The sequence below is a fragment of the Malania oleifera genome, chromosome 1 (assembly GCF_029873635.1).
Source record: "Malania oleifera isolate guangnan ecotype guangnan chromosome 1, ASM2987363v1, whole genome shotgun sequence".
Lineage (NCBI taxonomy): Eukaryota > Viridiplantae > Streptophyta > Magnoliopsida > Santalales > Ximeniaceae > Malania > Malania oleifera.
The window spans coordinates 147,658,915-147,680,507 of NC_080417.1; the positions used below are offsets into that span (position 1 = coordinate 147,658,915).

Consider the following 21,593-nt stretch of genomic DNA (forward strand, 5'->3'; position numbering starts at 1 on the left):
GACTTCTGATATGAAGACTAAAGCAGTACCTAAATCCAAGTTTGAACATTGTTCGAACGTGGTTAACCTTGGAAGCTGTTAGTATTTTGATTTGCAGGAACCGCCATAGGAGATGCTAAGGAGGTGCAAGTGTCACAAGCTTGCCAAGGTGGAAAATTGTAGGAGTGTCAAGTTTGATCTACACAGATCTGAGTCGTCCACGCCGCTAGAGATCCAACGGCTGCTGTGTATGTTATTTTTGTTATGGGGGCATGGATGTAATTTTCTTTTCTTGTTGTAAATTAAAACAAAAGCAGCAGAGGGGCGGAGAGGGGCTTCGGGACTTTCTGTTTGTAGCTTCAGATACTGCAGGGCAGTAGGAGGTGGGCGCAGCTTTCTTTGGAGAACCGTGAGGAGGCTCCTTCACCCGAGCTTTAGAAGGGGTTCAACGCAGCATCCGAGATTCCTGCAGAGCCGCGAGGATTCTTCTTCACTCAAGCAAGGAGATGCTTTCTTTTTCACAGCCGCAAGAGACCTGCAACCTGTGAAAACTATTAATAGCCGAGAGGGACTTTCAGCCGTAGCGCACGAGAGCAAGACGGCTAGAGGAGGTGGTTCGGTGTTGGGGTCTCTAGCCTCCTGCGGAGGTTCACACAAGGGTAAGTGAAGGTAATGCACATATTTAGTTTCTTGGAAGGGTTTTCTTTTAAGGATATCAGGGAGGAATATAGGGAGAAACCTAGGGTTCTTCGCAGGAGCGAAGAGAAGATTTCTTGGATTATTCTTGGGCTGATTTTCGGAGGAGATCGGTAAGATAAGAAAGGGTAAATCTGTGTGTACTTGTATTTATTTCCATCAATTTAATATAGTGTCTTTGGAGGCGAGTTTCTGCCGTGAATGTAGGCCAATTTTAGGGTCAAACCACGTAAATGTATTCTTGTGATTGTGTGATTGACATGTTTATATTTTGCTGGATTTATTGAGGCTTTACTGAATATTGGATTGGTGAGCATATATTTTTCTCGATTAAGTTTAGCACACACACACACATGCACGTCAAAATAAACAAGTTTAAGTTTAGGTGTGATTGTGGTTGATGCTTGGACAAAATCAGATTGTTATTGTGGTTTTTTTGGAATTAATTAAAATCTAAAAAATAGAATTAGTAATCAGCTGAATTACACACAACATTTATATATACACACACACCTCCCATCGTGTAAATATGTAGTTTGGGTATTTGAATTTTTCAACTTATGAAAAAATTGAAAAAAATTCACAGGTTGTTGAAAATAGGGAAAAAATTTAAATATTAGCTTACATGTCATTGTGAAAATTAAACACATTTTTTGCATACAAATATTTTTTTTGAACATATTTTTATATATGTAACTTTTTTTAAACATGTATTCATGCTCCATAAATTCTTAATATTTAAAATTTCCAAAGCACCGTTTGGACATCGGTGTTGTTTCAAAGGAAACATGATAGGAGCATGCAGATGTGTGTAGACTACCGTGCGCTCAACAAGGTGATAGTTTGCAACAAGTATCATATTACGTTGATTGCCGATCTGTTTAATCGATTGAGTCATGCCAAGTACTTCACTAAACTCGACTTGAGGTCGAGCTACTATCAGGTGAGAATTGCTGATGAGGATGAGCCAAAGACAACTTGTGTGATACGATATAGGGCATATGAATTCTTAGTGATGCCATTTAGGTTGACGAATGTGCCTGCGACATTTTGTACCTTGATGAACTAGTTATTTTTTAACTACCTCGAAAAGTTTGTCGTAGTGTACGTAGATGATATGACTGTCTACAGTTCCACTCTAGAGGAACATAAAGAGCATCTATGAACATTTTGTATATAAAGAAATAGAAGTACACTTTCACTTAGCGGAACATCAAATTCCTTGGTCATGTGATTGAGTAAGGTCATGGTTATGGAGAAGGTGAAAGTGATTCAAGAATGGAAGATCCCAACAATAGTGAAGGAGCTATGTTCCTTTATTGATTTCACCAACTATTATATGAAATTCATAGATGGGTACTCGAGGAGAACAACTGCTTTGACAAAACTACTGAAGAAGGGTCAAGGGTGGAATTGGATAGAGAAGTGTCAGGGAGCCTTTGATGATTTAAAGGATGCCATAATGAGAGATCCAGTACTTGCTCTTTGGACATTATAAAACCCTTTGAGGTGCAAATAGATGCATCAGACTACGCCCTTGGAGGAGTTTTGTTATAAGAGGGACATCATGTTGCGTACAAGAGCTGTAAGCTTAGAGAAGCGGAAGGGCAGTGCACAAATTAGGAGAAGGAGATGCTAGCAGTGATATATTGTCCCCGCGTGTAGCAACATTACTTACTTGGGTCAAGGTTTATGGTGTAAATAGATAAGTCACGTGTTAGCCACTTCTTCAAACAGTTGAAGTTGACACCCAAGAAAGGTCGGTGGCAAGAATTATTGGTAGAATTTGATGTCTCATTTGAAGACAAGGAAGGGCACTTGAGTAGGAAGGCCGAGATGATGACCTTGCATATGGTAAGATACTTGATTGTGAGTACCGTTACCACGAGGATGCGGGAGCACATAAAAGAGAATTTCACAAAAGATCCAATTGCGCAAAATCTCATGAAGCAGAGAGGAAAACACGTTAGTTCTAATTGGAAGACGGACTGCTGATGACCCATGGTAGCTGGCTCTTTATGCCACAAGCTATAGATATGAGGAAGACACTGTTGAGGGAGTGTTATGATACCATATGGGCCGGACATCTAGGATGGTAGCACACTTTGGCATTACTGAAGTAGAGATATTATTTGCCACACATGTGTGATGATGTGGTTGATTATACCTGGACTTATCTCACCTAACAATAAGACAAGGTGGAGTGGAAGAAGATAGCAAGGCTGCTGGAGCCCCTACTAGTACTATACAGACCGTGGGAAAGTGTCTCACTGGACATCATCACCAACCTGCCTAGAGTGGGAGTTGTTGGGTATATACTTGCGGTTATAGGCGGGTTTTCAAAGTATGGTATGTTTATACTTGCACCAAAGTACTATTCGACAGAGGAGATGATACAACTATTCTTTAAGATTATTGTGAAGTATTGGGTTGTTCCCAATGATATTATCAGTGATCGAGACTCAAGATTCACTAACAACTTCTAGACAAAACTTTTTAGAATCCTTGGTTCACAACTTGACATCTTTTCGAGCTACCATCCACATATAGATGGACATATGAAGAGATTCAACGAGTTACTAGAAGGGTACTTGATCATTAACGTGAACCAAAAGAATTGGGTGTAACTTATTCACGTGGCTAAGTTCTGTTTCAATGCCCAAAAGAGCTCAACAACTAACAAGAACCCTTCTGAACTCGCTATATGTCACGCCCCGAACCCGCCAAGTGGGGCCTAGGGTGTGATGTGATCCAATCACCTGTGTCTGATACCATAACCTCAATCACGCTGCGGAAAAATAAATAAACATCCTTAATAATATACAAGAGTTCTATATATATATATATATATCCCAAAAAGTAATATTCTCCAACATCCAGTATTCACAAATATACAACTGAGAAATCATAAATATATTACAGCCCAAAAATATATCCAAAGTTATACCCTCTCACCAAAAATACTATGCCAACAAACCCAACCTCGAGTTTGTTAAGTTCGATCACACGGAGGTCCTGAAAAAGATGAAATTCATATCAGGTGAGACACATCTCAGTAAGACAGAATAGATTAATACAAATGTGTGACTATCATGAGATTTGTGTACAAAATATAATCATTATTTACAAGTTAATCCTAAAAGGTTATTCAATTTTTGTACATGCACAAATCAATTTAGACTAAATATGAGACAAAGCCTTAAAAGTAGAAAGAAAATTCCAAACAAAGTAAATTCGCAAAAAAATTGTTCTGATCAGTTTTCAAATAAATATATATATATATATATATATATATATGCATTTTAATATTACACAATCGCATTTTAATTTTAGGATATAAATTTTCTAAATTTGTGTAGAGTAGGGGGTTTTTGTTAATAATCATAATTATAACAACTAGAAAAATACACACTAATCCAAATCATTAAGTTTCTATTTTCTCACTCAAATTAAATAAAAAATCGAACATAATACAACGTTAACTTAATTTATTTTTATTACTCTCTATAATTCTTTACTAACAAACACCTTATCGGAGTTTTTGAAAGTAAGAGAAATAATCACAAACATAATAACTGAAAATAAAAAATCATGCTCTAATGTAACGACTTTGGTCCAACTTCAATGAGGTATTGTTCATTTTGACTCACTAATTTTGCAAATTTGGATTATAAATACACATACGAAGTCTCTCGTCTGATCATTGATGTCCCCATCACAGTCGTTCACACCTTTGTGTAGGATCTACTTAGGGCGGCTCTGATACTAAATATAATGGTCTTTGTCTTACTCCAATGAGTTATTGTCAACTTTGACCCCACTAATCTCACGATTTTGCTCTATAAAAAATATCTCGCATAATTGGAGTGTGGATTAACCTTATAAGTCCAATATTTCCTTTGTACACATTTAATGTCAATCCATGATACTTGGGCTTGAAGTAGGGGCGAACATAATTTGGTTAAAACTGAATTAATTGAGTAAATTTAGTCGGTTCAGTTCAACTAAAAATTTATTCGATTAGGTTCAGTTTGGTTTTCATTTACTTTGAATTTTGGTTTTCGATTTTTGGTTTGGTTAGTTCAGTTAATCGAATTAACTGAAAAGTATAAATTATAATAAATAATTATATATTATATATTAAAATATTTTATATATTATATATACTAAAAATATTTTATTTAGTTTAAATATGTTATTTATATATATATTATATTTTTTATTTTTTATATATATTAAAATTTTATATTATATATATAAATTAAAATATTAAATCCGTTAAAATCGATTAATTGATTTAAGCGAAATTCGATTTTGTCGATTTTGAGTTCGGTTAAATATGGAATTCCTGTCAGTTTAGTTAATAAGATTTTTTTAACAGAAATTAATTAACCAAACCGACCGAATGCTCATCCCTAGCTTGAAGACTAATATGATGCGGTGGTGTTGGTACAAGCAACCCAATATATTGGATTTTTTTGGATTGTGTTGCACTAGGCCTTTTGGTTTGCTTAATTAGACTTAGAGCTTCAAGTTTAGGTCTTGGATTCTCATTTATATAAATTTATTTTAAAATAAAATATAAATTATATTTAATTTTATTTAAATTTAACTAAATTTAAATTTAACTTTTGAAATTTATGCTTTCAAACAAATGAAAAAAGAATCTGTCAAGCCTTCCCACCAACGCAATTGTTTCAAACTACAAATTTTATCATTTTATATGTGAGCTCTATCAAAACCGATCCATATGAGACCCACTATTTAGATTTATGCCATTTGATATACCTCAAATATATCACTTACCATAAATCCAAAGGAGACTAGAGCCCAGCATTGATGAGGGCAATTACCACCTAAGTCAACTGCTCAGGTAGAGCAATTGACGCCAGCTCCATGATGACTAGAGCAATCCACGCCAACGTTATAATAACTGGAGCGATTCACGTTTGCGCCATAATTCGCTAATAAATGGCACATCACCCTTGGGTCAAACTCCATCGCTATAAATGGGGATTCAGAGAAGAGGCTAAGGTATCTCATTCTAAACTCTACTTTACTGTTGCATAAAAAACCTCTCAAGTCAATCCCTGACTTAGGCATCGGAGCAATCCCCCAGAGTACACCCCGGGTCCTCCAAGTCTTGCTTATTTATCTCTTTTCAGGTGGTCGTGATCAGGGATCGTGAAGGTCGTTCAATTTTTGGTTGCAACACCATTAAACAAGAAAGTCTGGCGAAAGGATCACGTTAGTCTCTTTGAAGGACTTAATTTTTTTCCCTTCAAACACAATCTTAAGAAGCTTGAATCTTGAATTTTAAATTTGGATTTACACAATTTTTAAATGAAATCGAGAGAGGATTTTTCTCTCTTGACCATTTTAAAAATTGCTCAAAATTTTTTAAAAAGCTTAAATTTTGATTTTGATAAATTTAAATAATTTGTTTTTTATTTTTCATTTTTTGCATAAATCCACCAACTTTTCATCTCAACTCTAATTCCCCAAACACTGCGTAAAAAAGTTTAAATTTTAAAAATAAAAATAAGATATAAAAATTTGACCTGCACTTTAAGTACACCTTGAAGCAAACAGCCCAACTTTGGGCCATCAATTTTAAAATCAAATAAAGATAAAGATGTTGATCCTAGGAAAATAAAGAATAATTTTTTAAATAAGATATTAGAAATTTTTTTCTCGAACCAAAAGACTCCGTTTGGAATTTAGAAAATATTAATAAAAGAAAGAAAAAATATCAAGGAATCCATTTTCTGGTTTGGTTATCGAGAAAAATAAGAAAATAAAAAATATATCAAATCCATAAACAAAATTTTAATTTTATATACATTAATATTTAATTTTTCTTAATTTCTAATCATATTTAAACAAACTTTTTATTTTTTATAATATTTAATAGTAAAGGAAGATATAAGAGAAAATGAGTTTTCTATTTTCCATTACTTTTTTTTTGTCAAGTAAAATTTTTTATTCATAGCGACCAAATAAATTTGTCAAGAAAGTTGTGTTTGGAATCATGTATTTTAGATCTTAATTTTAAATTTGCATAAATTTGAATGAAATTTAATATAATTTTTATTTTCTATTTTATGAAAATTCAAGCTTCTCAATTCAAAATATTTTAAAAAGGATGATTAAATTTAAAAAATGACTGAAAATTGTTCTTTTAATTAATTTTATATATATATATATATATATATATATTCAATTACCATAATAAATTAGAGCACAAACGGAAATAAAAATGTTATTAAACCCAAACAAGAAGATCATTAGATCAACTTAGGTCGTCTAATCAGTTAAGAGAATCAATCAAATCTTTTCCGAACTTATCCAAAAACAAACTGTTTAATTAATTATTTCAAAAAGTGATGGGGGTGGCGGGAAAGAAGAGGACTCTGTTTCTGTTAATCATCTCAATCGAAAGAGCGATGTTCGTGCTCCCAGTTTCCCAGTAGAAAACTACAACTACAAGCACCCCTCAATAAATCAATCCCACCTCACCATCTTCAATTCTTCATAACTGATTCAGCCCAATTAAGAACTGATTCATAGGAGCCCAGAAGAAGATCGGCATGAAGACGGACAAGAAGAACATGGATGTTGCAGCAGGGAAAAGAACACGGCATCGCCAAAACAGAGGCGGCCGCCTGAACCCACCAGCTTCGGGACGCATGCCATGGCTCCTTTTCCCCCAAGGCAAGTCTCTCAAGAATCAGATCTTCTGTTCCATCTCTGACCCTCACCGCTTGTTTCTTCAGACCATCCATCCTTCGCCAGATCACAAGCACTACATGGTCGCCAAGAGCATCATGGCCATGCGCTGCAATACCATCTGCCCCGCCTCCTACGGCTGGCTCCTCGCCTATGATGACAACCTCTGCCTTCTCTACAACCCAGCCACCGTCCACACAATCCAACTCCCCCCTCTGGATTTCAAGTCGATTAATCTACACTTCGGCAGAGCCTCTACACCATCATCGCCTCCTGATCCTACAGTGCTCCTGTTCCATTCTTTTTCTCCGCTCATTGTGTTCTGCCGACCCGGCAACAAGAAGTGGTCAGTGTATGATTACACGAAGTGCGTAGAAGATATGTTCGGGAGGCAATTCAGTGACCGAATGATGTTTTCAGAAACTGCCGAACTCAATGGGATGGTATATGTTCTAACTGTTGACGCCCAATTGGTGGTGATCAATGGGCATGAAGATCAACAGATCCCGTTTGAGATGATATCCTTGGGGATCCAATTTACAGATTGCCCGATGGATGCCTCGTGTTTTCGGAGGTGCCCGGTGGAATCGTGTGGTGAACTCCTGGTTCAAGTTATCTTCCGAGGGCATAACGTGAAGGAAATCACCACCCTAATGGTTCATAGACTAGATTTTGATCAGATGAAGTGGGTGAGGGTGAAAAGTTTGAAGGACAGAATCGTGTTTCTGAGTGATGGATCATATGTTTTCATTCCAAGTGATACTGAAACGGATGGCAACCGCATATATTTCACTTTGGACGATGACAAGAGCCTGTATTCATTCAACATGGAAGAAGAGAGTGTATCAACTTAATGCCAGGTAAATTTTTAATCAGTGACAAATCTTGTCCCATGATTTTGATATTATCTGCTGTCATTTGAGGCCTTTCTTTCCTTCTATTATTTTTATTTTTCAAAAAAAAAAATTTATGTATCTTCACTGTTTTTTCCCTGCTAATTGAGTTCTTATTGTCAGGCTTCCTATGTCCACGATTGGTACACAAGCCGAACGCAAGCATAGCAATAAAATCATGACAGAAGAATACGCCTGCAAGGAGGATAAAGAAGTTAGTTATGATGTAAATGTTTTCAGGCAAATGACAAATGCCCGTCCAGTAGATTGGAGTGGTATGCTTCCTGATATGCTTTCTGCGGTTGCAAAGCATCTTAATTTGTTTGACAACATGAAGTGAAGGACATCTGCACGTCTAGTAGATTGGAGTGGTGTGCTTCCTGGTATGCTTTCTGTGATTGCAAAACATCTCAATCTATTGCACTACATGAAGCAAACGACAGATGCACGTCTAGTAGATTGGAGTGGTATGCCTCCTGATATGCTTTCTGCAATAGCAAAGCATCTTAATCTATTTGACTACATGAACTTTCGAGCTGCTTGTCGAGATTTTCGTTTAGCTGCCCCTCCAACAAACTGGAGGACTGCATCTCCCATGTTAAAGGATCACATTCTGTCCCCATGGTTTATGTACTTCAAGAATGGTGACAGAATTTGCTATTTTGTTGACCCTGCCCATGGTAATACATTTAAAAGAAAGAGCGTCCCAAAACAGTTATCAAGTGCTAAAATTTATTGTTCCAAGGATAGTTGGTTGCTAGTGTGTCTACAAATGTTAAGGCCATGTTCTCCTTCAATCCATTTACAGGGGAGCTGCATGGATATCCGACGTTATACCAACGACATTCATCAACTGGCATGTGCTTGTCGGCTTCGCCAACATCTTCAAATTGCATGACCCTTGCAGTTTCTGTTTTCAAGCCATTAACTTTTTCTTTTATTAGTTTAGGGGAGACAGAATGGAGGAATTTTCACCATAGCAATGATGAAGGTTTTAGTGCAACCTGCAACCCAGTTTGTGTTGATGGAGCTTTCTACTTTTTGGGGTTTGACTGGAGTCTAGGAGTCTACGATTTAAACATGGGGCAGTATCATTGGAATGTTCTTGCAGAACCCAAAAACCCTTGCAAGTCAATTCACCATGGGTATTTGGTAAAATGTGAGGGAGAGGTCTTGTCAGTTTTTGTGGGTCATTTGGGAAAGTGGGTGGAAGTCTTTAGGTTAAATCGCACGAGAATGGTTTGGGTCAAGGTTGAAAGTTTGGCACATTCATGCCCTATTCCTTAGCAACTCATCCTGTATCTGTGCAGCTGCTAGAACCCCAACAATGGAACAGAAGCATCATTTTCTATTCTCTTGAAACAAAAATGTACCACTCTCATGATTCTGAGATTTCTTTGGGGGATTTCTGTGGCACGGTGGAACAGAAGAATTGCTGTTGGATTGAGCCAACAGGGTTTTAGAGTAAACTGAGAAATGAAGCTTAGGTTGCCTAGTGACAATTTTCTGCTCCTTTTTTCTTGTTAGTTGTTACCTAGCATAATTCATTGACAGATCAGTTATTTGCAATGAAATGTATTTATGAATAATTTGGGAGAGTTTAATATTCTTTTTTATTCTGGTTTTATTATGCAGTTGGGACAATGAACTATCTGCCTTGCTATTTGTTTTTAAGTGTGTCCTCTTGCGCACACGAATATCAGCTTCTGCGCTGACTCTTATTGAGTTCAAGTGAAAACAATCCTAAGACGCTGTAAATTTCATAAAACTAAAAAGGGCTTTGCTCAATGGAAAACCTCAACCTAAAACTTGATAATTGTATTGCTCTCAGTACTAACAGCTTTATTTTTGGGCTGACAGCCAAGAGCTCCTTGTTCTTGTTTAGGAATAACATTGTTGCCTTACAGAACTGTCTTTGGGGCTCTTGTTACTGCAGAGCCATTTATGCATTAACAACAATGCCATTAATATAGTATTCAGTCATGTGGGAATTAGCAATATGAAGAAACATCACTGGCAATGCATTTTGCTTTCTAACCTTGTCTAGAAAGAAGTAAATTAAGTTGATTTTTTTTAAAAAATATCTCTTATAGAGATTATAGGCTTATATTAGTGTCAAGCTTCTTCATATGCCTGTGAAAGCTTTTGTACATGCACAAGGCTGAATTTGGATAGTTCTTGTTACTAAGCTTATAGATTCTTCAAACTAATAGCTTTTCCATTGAAGACCACTCACAGGGTAGCCAAAGCCCCCCCAGCATTTGCTGTGTATCCTTATATATAATGTGATTACAGTTATCATTACCAATATTCAAACACACAAACATAACAATCAGTAATCAGGAAGGTTGAAAAAAGGAAGAGCCAAGAAGGGCAGAAATCATACAATATAATTCAATACAATGACAACCATGCATTGAAGTAATTTCTGGGGTTGATGTTGAAATATTGATAGAGAAATCAACCATACCACCAATATATTTCAGGACTTCTCCAAGGAAAAAGAGAAATTCTGTGGGCTTGGCACTTTTTCAAGTGTCATAATTCCAGCACCCTATTAGCTGATAATTTCATTTGTGATGTTTTAACCTGATCTGTTTTTGACAGTTTTAATATTAGACAAAACTATTCTGGACCATGTTTTGCTAGCTGCTACAGGATTTCTTTAAGATTTTCTTATCTATTTTCACTATTTGGCCCACTTTGGATCAAAGATTTGTATTTGAGAAAAGGAAAAGCAAAAGAAAATAAGAAGAAATTTCATTTTTCATTACATTTTCTCTTTATATTAAATACCATTTAAAATGAAAAATTGTTCTAATATGATTAAAAATTAAGAAAAATCAAATGATAAAGATGTGTAAAATTAAAATTTTGTTCATTGATTTGGTATAATTTTTATTTTCTTTCTCACTTTCCTTGATAACCAAACATGAAAGAAGGAAATCCTCCCTATCTTTATTTCCTTTCCCCAATATTTTATAAGTTCCAAACGGGCTGCAGGCTGCTAGTATTTTTCTGTCTTCTAATTAAAAATTTCAAGCTAATGTTTGAGGGTGCATATTTTCTTCATTAGGTGGATATTCTCTAGGAACTAGTAGTGCACAGTAGCCCTTAAGATGGGATCTGTCAGGCAGATGCTAGATACAGGAGAAATTTTTTCCTGAATGGGCAGTCCTTTTGTCTGCAAGTGATGTTTCAGCATCCAGTTGATGAAAAATGCATATGGGATAGCAACCACAATATCGACTCCCTACTCAAGAGCCGATCAAACGTTTTGACCATAAGTAAGAGTTGACAGGCAAGATTGGTCTATGTTAACACAAGGATAGAAACACAATTCACGAACAATATTGGAGAAGTAAATTTATGAAACGGAAGAAAATTCTTAAGTACGTGTGATAAAAAAAATTGAATTTCAATTGATTGCAAGGATAGGCTCAGAGTTCCACCTCTCGAGTTTGAAACAGAAGAAAGTAAAAAAGAGAGAACTATACAAGAGGAAGTGAATATCACTTGATGTACTTAGCTTGCAACTTTGAGATGTATATATAGCTATACAAGAGAGTGAGGTTATCCTAACATTCCAATGTGGAACTAAAACCTATACACTATGCTCAATACTCCCCCTCAAGCTGAAACGAAGATGTTGACAAGTTGAAACTTGGAGATAGCAGTTTGTAATAAACCTGGGCCAACAGACTTGGTGAAGACATCAGCAATCTAACCTTTGGAGGAGATAAAGTAGGGAGAGATAATCCCAGAACAAACTTTTTCCCTGATGAAGTGAATATCCACATCAATATGCTTGATCCTCTCATGCAAAACTAAATCAGAAGAGAAAGATATAGCAGACTTGTTGTCACAAAACAACAAAGAAGAGTCGGTCACTGGAGTGCCAATCTCTGATAGAAGAGAGCGTAGCCACAGGATCTCACAGGTACCTGGTTCCATAGCACAGTACTCAGCCTCAGCAGAAGAACGTGAAACCACCGCCTGCTTTTTACTCTTCCAAGAAAGAAGATGATCACCCTTGAAAGTACAAATACTTGAGGTAGATCCGTCTATCAATCTTGGACCCAGCATATCCAGCCTCAGTAAACACGAAAAGACCTGGTTGTATTCCAGAAGAATAGAACAATCCCAGTCCAAGTGAGGTCTTCACATACCGTAAGATGTGATAAACGACATCAAGATGTGAAGTTCGGGGAGAATGCATAAACTGACTTATTAGGCTCACTGCATTGGCCAAATCAGGCCGAGTGTTTGTCAAATAGATGAGGCAACCAACAAGTCTGATACATTGAAGGGTCTGTCAATAGATCAGCAAACACTGTAGAAAGGGAGATATTCAGATCCAGGGGTGTAGAAGCAAGCAGACATCCCAACATACCAGTGTCTATAAGGAGATCTAGGGCATACTTCCACTGAGAGAGAGAAATGCCCTTCGGGAGCGTGCTATCTCAACGCCCAAGAAATACTTGAGGGGTCCCAGATCCTTGATGTCAAAGGTGTCCCCCAAGTCCTTTCTAATCTGAGCAATTCCAGACAAGTCAATACCTGTAACAATAATATCATCCACATAGACAGAGAGAATGGTGCAAGGACCATGGGAGAGACGCCTAATAAAGTAGGTGTGGTCTGACTGGCACTGAATAAATCCCATAAAGAGAACCACATCACTGAATCTTCTGAACCACGCACGAGGTGACTACTTAAGCCCATATAAGGACTTGCGCAATTTACACACTTTTCCAAAGTACTCCCCCTGAGTAGAAAAACTGAGAGGGGGATCCATGTAAATCGTATCAGTAAGATCATCATTCAAGAAGGCGTTCTTGACATCAAAATGATATAAAGGCCAAGTGAAAGAAGTGTCAAAGAGATCAAGAGGCGAACAGTAGTAAGCTTCACCACAAGAGCAAATGTAGCATGAAAATCTTGACCTAGAATCTGCATAAAACCCCTGGCCACCAAGCAGGCTTTATACCTATCAACAGTACCATCTGCAAGGTGCTTAATTGTGAACACCCATTTACAGCCCACCATGTGTGCACCTGAAGGAAGGGGAACAAGATCCCAACTATGCTATTGATGTAGAGCTTCCATCTCAGTACACATGGCAGCAACCCATTTGGGGTCCTTGAGGGCCTCATGAACTAAGTGAGATATGATAATAGCATCAACCTGTACCAAAAGGCTTGATAACTCGAGGAAATATCCTAATAAGATAGATACTGGGAGATAGGGTGGTCAGTAGAACAGGCTAAAGAAAGTCTATCAGGAGCTCAACGGGTTCAAGAAGGATACCGTGAGGAAGGAGCAGGGGGGTTAGGTACTATAGGAGACATACCTGAGCTCGGTGAAGATGCTGGCAGAGGCTCCAAAAGGGTGCGGTTGGCGAGTGTAAACCTATGGAATGAGAGAGATATGGTCCTGCCCAGTGGGGGCAGAGGTAGGAGGCTCATAGGATGAAGACGACTGTACAGATGGGAGAAAGATAGGCTTAGGTCGAGGAAGTGGAGATGGCACCGGTGAAGATATGGAATGAGAGGAGTCAGTGTAGAAGGGGGTGGACTCATGAAACATGACATCGAGAGAGTGATAAGTGTGTCGACCAATAGGATCATAACAGCAATATCCCTTAGACATTGAGGAATACCCTATAAAAATACACTGGATGGCTGGCCTTATCATCAAGCTTGGTCCGAGAAGGACTCTGGTCATGAACAAAGCAAGTGCATCCAAACACTCTAAGAAGAAGGGAGAAAAGGGTCCTATCAAGATGCAGAAGATGGAGTGGAGCAGAATTATGCAATGCATGACTCGGGGTACGATTGAGAAGATAGGTTGCAGTGAGAAGGGCATAAGGCCAATAAGACTTAGGGACTTGCGTTCATTGAAGAAGACAACGAACAATAGACATGATGTAGATTTTTTGCGTTCAACCACACCAGTCTGTTCGGGAGTGTAGGGACAAGTCAGCTGTTGGAGAATACCCTATTGACACAACTTAGCACGAAACTCATTACTGAGGTGCTCACGTCCATTGTCAGACCTCAAGATACGAACTATGGCATTGTATTGAGTCTTAATCATTCGCAGGAAAGCCTGAATACGAGTGAAAACTTCGAATTTATTTTTCATGAGGTAGACACAGGTACAATGAGAGTAATCGTCAATAAAGGTGACATAATATCAATGCTGAGTGAGGAGACAGGAGAGGGACTCCAGACATCACTATGAACAATATCAAAAGCTACAAGAGAACGGTGCATACGATATGGATAAGATGAACGAATATGCTTAGATAATTCGCAAGTAGCACACTGAAAATTGAAATTCTTGCAAGCTTTATTAAATTCTGGAAACAGCCAACACAAATATTTAAAATTTGCATGTCCTAAACAGGCATGCCACAAATCCAAGGTTTTTAAAGAGAAAATAGAGAAAACATCAGAAGGCAAAAAAGATGCCTCAAAGCTAGAATAGGATCCAAGACAAGAAGGCGAATCGCCAAAGTAGTAGAGCTCGTCCCTTTCAAAGCCCCTGCCAAAAATCTTCCTCAAACTCAGGTCTTGTAAGTAACAAGAGTTGGGTAAGAAAACCACAGCATAGTTATATTGTTTGGCAATACGACTAACAAATAACAAGTTATAAGAAAATTGTGGAATATAATAAAAAAGGAATAAAGATAGAGTTGAGGATAAACAGGCAGTGCCTTGGGTATGAATGGAACAAGAGGTACCATCGTCAATGTGGACAGTATGAACCAACGAAGGGAAAGGGGATGTAATGGAAGATGTCTCACCAGTCCAATGGTTGTTCGCCCCTGAGTCCAGTATCCAAATGGGTGTGCCACCGGGTGTGCCAAACTTACTTAAAAGGGCAGTAGGGTTACCTGCAACAAGTGTGGCTGTAAAGGAGGATGCAGTTGGTGCAGCAGAGGCAAGGAGGCTAAATTGAGACTAAAGTTGAGTAAGCTAAGCCCGGAGCTGAGAGAAATCTAGAGCAGCAACAGGTGCAGGAGGAAAAAAAGCCGAAGGTGTAGGAAGAGATTCTACAACAGCTCCAATGTTAGAAGGTCCCCGACCTTAACGCTTCTCCAGCTCAAGGTGGAGAATGAAGCAGCGCTCAATGGTGTGATTATTCCGTTGCCAGTGCTGGCAGAATCGAGTCTTGCGGTCAACAAACTTAGCACCAGTAGGGGCTACAAGGGCAACCTGCTCGGGCACACTAGAAGAAGTAAATCCAGGGAGAATATGTCGTCGCCGATCATCACCATCAATCATTGCAAAATGCCTCGTACAAGGAGGGCACCGGGGATGTGTTCAAAATCTAAGTCCAGAGTGATTCGAACTCAGGTTTTAAACCCATCAAGAACTGATAGGTATGCCGACAATCCTAGCGCTTAGCCTCAATAGTTGTTGCCTTAGTAGAAAACTCAAAAAGAGTCTCATACTGGGCAAGCTCCTCCCACAAAAACTGGAGATAACCAAAGAAGTTAGTCACGGATAAACACAAAGAAGCTTGGCTCGTCTGGTGGAGCTCCCGATAAAGCTCAAAAATCCGAGCCGCACACCTTGTGTGGGAGAACATTTTGGTTAAGGCGGACCAAAGGCTATGAACAGTATTGTGAAACATGAACATCCTATAGAGGCGGTCTTCCATAGAAGCAAATATCCAACCCAAGATGACACAGTTGTCAATGGACCACTGTCGGTGATCCGGATCAATATTAGCAGGGCGAGACTCCAATCCTGACAACTACTCAACCTTGCCACGACCCCCAACATATAACGAAGGGACTGTGACTAGGCATGAAAGTTGCCGCCATTCAAAAGAATGCTAGTGACCTACTGAACAGTAGTATGAGCCAAAGATAAGTCAGGGCGTGGAAGGTTCAAAGGAGAAGAGGTGGATGTACTATCCTTGGTATTCATTGTAAAGAAGAGGAATAGGCTGCAAAAGTATCAACGCAGCAAAGCAAGTCACCGAAAGAGTAGTCGGAAAAAAAATAGAGAGTAAATGATTGTGCTAAATTACACCAGGTAATTTCCCAGGAAAGTGGAGGGTCTCAATGGACCACTCAAGTCCCACTTTCCTAGACAGAATTTCTCTCAGACATGTAATTAGAACAATAGAAAAGCCACCAAAGGGACAGGGATAAAGGACAACGGAAGTCACCAGAGTGGTAGGGAAAGGTGTCGGAAAAGTCAACGGGGTCACCGGGAAAAGTGACAAAAAAATGCCGGAAAAGTCGTCGAAGTTGCCGTAAAGTCGCCAAAAAAGTCGTCAGAAAGTCGACGAAGCTACCAGGAAGTTGCTGAAATAGATGCCGAAGTCACCGGAAAAACCGTCAGAAGGTACCGAGAAAATAGTAGACTGAGTTTTCTGATGTACAAGATCCACTAAAGGTGGCAAGTACAGAGCATACGACTCAACCTACTACCAATAAAGCTTTCTTATGCACAAGCTTCACATACGTGGCGAGTGCAGAGCATACGACTTAATTGAGAACCCGAACCTAAACAAGGAACCCAACCTTGCTTTGATACCAAGAAGAAAGTAAAAGAGAGAGAACTATAAAAAAGGAAGTGAATATCACTTTGTGTACTTAGCTTACAACTTTGAGATGTATATATAGCTATGCATGAGAATGAGGTTATCCTAACATTCCAATGTGGGACTAAAAAATATACACTATGTTCAATAGAAACCAAATTTTTAGAAAGGTTAATATGTGGAGAACCAAGTGTACACTCGATGCTAATAAGGATCATCTCAATCAAATAGATGGATCAAAACATGGGAGATAGGATTGGTTTGAAGGTACATTAAATGGATCCAAATGGAGTCAAAACATGGAGAAATATGTTGGAAATTCACTTATAGTCGTCGTCTTGGCCATGTATATCAAGCCGCATTAAGACTTCCTAATTCTACCAAGTGGTATTAGAGCCTCGTAAATCTAGAAAAAAATTGTAAATCTAGGTCTAAGAGCGTGCTAACAAGTGGAGGATCTAGGCACATGAACTTCAATGGATCCGAATGAGGTCAAAACATGAGGGAATATGTTGGAAATTCACTTGTGAGAGTTGTCCTACCTTGGAAAATTAAGTACAGGATGGGTGGCTTATATACATGGGTGAGCACCAACTAGACCCAAAAAATGGGACTCACCCATGTATCAAGCCCACAAGAAGACTTCCCAATTCTAACAAGTGATATTTGTAAATCAAGGCCTAGGAGCAAAATTCTTCTAACGTACTAATAGTTGGAGGAACTAGGCACGTGGGATGCAATGGATCCAAATGGGTTTTCAAAATGCAGGCAACTTTGTTGGATGACTTATATACATGGATAAGCCCAAAACCTAATAGTTTAAACTTTTGAATCAAGTTGATGCTCATCTATGTATATCAAGTCTAGACAGAAACTTCCGATTCTAACTTAGGGAGATTGAAAAGCATTCCATAGACTACAGGGTTGGACATTTCTAAATTCTATACAAACTAGAGTTGGTCCATACCCTAACAACTTAAGCATTTGGGGGCAAGGGACAGCTCAACTATATCCTAGAAAACGATTTGTCTGATGGACTTAATGGCTAATCAAGAGTAGAAAATATGCACATACTAAAAATTAAAAAATGGAGGTACTTTAGAAGTAACATGTTGCATCTTCTCAATCATACTGGCTAAAGCCAGCATCATACTTTGATAGTGAAAATATATAGTATTATTTTGGGTATGAACTTCAGAACTTGGTGATTTCAAATGTATGACATGCACTGGCCAAGCAAAAGACTGTACAAGAATATTTTTTGCGTGTATTTTTGCAAGCCTATCAAAGTTCAGACTTCTTTTCATTATGTGTGTTTAAACCTTGTATGAACCTAGGGTACCATCAAATCGTTTTCTGTGTTTCTTGTGTTTAGTCTCTAACTATACTTGGAAGAAAAGGAAATTGTTCGACATGCAAGCAGACTTCTTTTGGAGGAGAAAGATTGCAAATCGTATTAGCCAAGAACAATGACATGCATTTTTCATTTTCAGTTGATAAACTTGCACTACACAATAGGAGAATCTTCTTTGCTTTCCATATCCCTTCTCACCCTTCTCAAGATGAGACCATCAAGGCTTCTATATGGACGTACTATACTTTAAAAGATGGGAGGTTCCTTGAGGATAAAAATGGCATTTATTGACAAAATCAGTGTTTTAAAAGGCGAAGGCGAAAAGCGAGGCATTTTACCCTCCATGAGGCAAGGCGTAAGCCTCAAGGCATTGAGGCGTAAGCATTTTGGGACTATATTTTTTAAAATAATAAATAAATTTATATATAGTATAAAAATGGGAAAAAAAAGTTAGAACAATGTAGAAACAAATAAAAACATAATTCTTAAGTATCATGTAGGCCAATTTTAGCTAACAAACTCAAACAATGCATGTTAAAATAAGCCATAAGTTTACAAAAAGAAGAGAAAAAGCCAAATTACCGCATCACTATGTCTCATCATCCAAGATTCTAATTTCTAAGAATCGAATTCTTAATCAACAAAGTTCAGAGGGAAGTACTAAGATCTTCATCAAAGTCCTCATTTTCATCAAAATCATTTATGATAGGAATTCTTCCACTAATAAATTTCTCTCCCACTTCAACATCATTGTCTTCCTCAATTGTGCCCAATGTTGGCCTCTTGCCTTTGTCTTAAGTGCTTACATATTCAATAAAGCTATAGGTTAGGAGTTAGGAGAAATGGACAATTATAAATTAGTAGATTCAAAAATGACTATTGATATGTATGTACTCAAGTTCTCACAATAATCACTAATCTTCCTTTTGCTAGGAAGATTAGAATGCGAGCTACCAGAAGCTTGTGTTGCTTGAGCATCATCTCCTTCAAGAGGTAACACAGGCAAAGCTCTAATAGAATCAACATCTAGGAGAATTTCATCATGAACCCAAGAAGTATCTTTTGGGAGGGTAGGTTTGTAAGAATTAAATAGAAAAATTGCTGCAAAACAGAATATGCCTCAAGGCACGTTACAATGCCGTTTTCCTTAAATCATTATTTGCCCCCACCAGATCAGTGTGTATTGAGTAAGCAAATACATTTCCAGGATACAATGAAGCCTAGAATATAATTCTGATACCAGTTTGCGTTATACACAAACGAAAACTGATCACAAACACCCTTAGAAGAATCTGAAATAAATTTTTGGTATTCTATTTCTGCAGAAAACAGATCCCAAATTTGAAGAAGAAATAAGTTGTGGAAACTTTATGTGAGAAAGAGAAGGAGAGAAAGATGAAATTTCTATATTATTCTTGGAGAGAATTGTCTTTAAATAGACAGAATTATACCTTTTTCCGAAAGGTACATCTGTTCATTCGCGAAGCAGATTTCTAAAAACCTCCCAAGCGTCGACCTGGTCGTACCAGGCATCAACCTGGTCGCGCCCTGGTCAAGCCTTGGTCGACACATTCTGGAAAACCACTTATTTCTTCATTTAGAAGACCTTGTCGCACTTCCAAGGTCTCTTGGTCGTGCCCTAGTTAAGACATTCTGGAAAGTCAATTATTCAGACCGTTAGATTATTTATATGGTTCAAATCGCACCACTTGACATTCTGCAAAGCACCGTCCTAGGGTACACACTAGCATTATCTCTTAATTAATTTTAAGAGAATATTCCACCTTATCATTTATTAATGACTTTTCCTTTTTCACTCTTTTCAATGTGGGACAAACTCACATAGCTTTAAATATATTTTAGAAAATATTTCAACAAGGTTCTTCCTTCTCTGTGATCCATTCATCATCTAAAGCTAACTCCCACACCAATATTGGATCATAATTTTGTCTTCTTCTTATAGCTCTCTCCCTCAGTTTGGTGTTGTACTTGACGTAAACTAGAGCATTCAATCTCTTGTTTTCTAATCTATTCCTCTTTTTCGTATGAATCTACAATTGAGTTTAAGTCATTTAAATTTTTAAATATTAGGATATTTTCATATTTGAGTGAAACCATAATAACATGGCATTTGTAAGAAGTAAGAAGTAAGAACCTGCTCAAATGTGCTCCAATTCCTCTCACATCCACTAGCACTACATGTCAGGCAAAGAACACAGCAAGCTTCATCAATTCCAGGGTCTTTGTCCCAAAACGCTTCCACCAATCAGCTACAAAAGAAAAGAAAAAAAAGAAAAAGAAAAAAAAAAGTTTTAAGTTCCAAGTTATAAGAAGAAACAAGGATAGAGTACCACTAATTAACTAATTTTTACTTAAATATTATTTTTACCTGGGCTTCTCAACATTCTGGAGTCAATAGTCACTCGAGATCGAAAATCCCCTCGTGCATTATCAAACAAATCCAATTGGATGTCTACAGCTAGCCTCTCCACAGATGACAACATTCTATCCATGCAGTCAAACAGTCCTTACTTCAATTCTTCACAATCAAAGAAGTTATCCTTATAACGCAATTGGGGATTTAAATACTATCCTACAAGATGGGTCCATACTTTTTCTCATTTCTAGAAAAATTTGCAGCAATTTTTTCCTTCGCTCAATCCATCATCACATAGAGAAACTCTATAGCTAGTCTTTCCTCTTAATCAACTTCCCTTAGAACACACACAAGAGGGACAACACTCTTGATAACATACGCCATGTGAGGCCAAAAATGTTGGTCAAATAAAATTATTGAGTGACTCCTTATACCTTCATGCATTTTTGCATATGTAGTAATGCGCCACATCTCTGAAGAGAACATAGATTGAAGGTTTCGCTTTTGTTTGTAAATGATCTAAAGAGTCAAAAATGCAGTAGTAAAGCACATCGCGGCAGGGCGGATGAGTTCTTTGTTGTTGGTGAAATGCTTCCTCATCATTGCAAGTACATAGGAATGATTATAAATAAATTTCACAACTTGCTTAGCCTTTAGGATTGTGCTTGCATGGATCTTCAATTTTGCAATATCCTCCAACATGAGATCCAAACAATGTGTAGCACATAGAGTCCAATAGAGCTTCTCCCTCTTTTCCATAAGCTTTTTTCCACCATTTATCATGTTCTTCGCATTATCAATTATCACCTGCACAACATTCTCACCAACTTCCTCAACCACCTCATCCATATACTTAAACATCAAATCACCATTTTTTATAGAATCAGAAGCATCAATGGATTTTAAAAACCATGTACCAACAAGACTATTCACAAGGAAATTAATCAAGACCCTTGAACACCCATCAGTCCATCCATCAACCATGATAGAACATCCATAT

At 37.7% G+C, this 21,593-nt stretch overlaps 1 long non-coding RNA gene across 1 annotated transcript; it reads right to left on the reverse strand.

The window, feature by feature from the left end:
- Positions 1-3,491: 3,491 nt before the first annotated feature.
- Positions 3,492-20,759, reverse strand: LOC131158662 (uncharacterized). Its single transcript, XR_009137494.1, has 3 exons — positions 20,606-20,759; positions 20,372-20,486; positions 3,492-3,690 (listed from the first exon to the last, which is right to left on the reverse strand). It is a non-coding gene; the product is annotated as an uncharacterized LOC131158662 (long non-coding RNA).
- Positions 20,760-21,593: the final 834 nt, after the last annotated feature.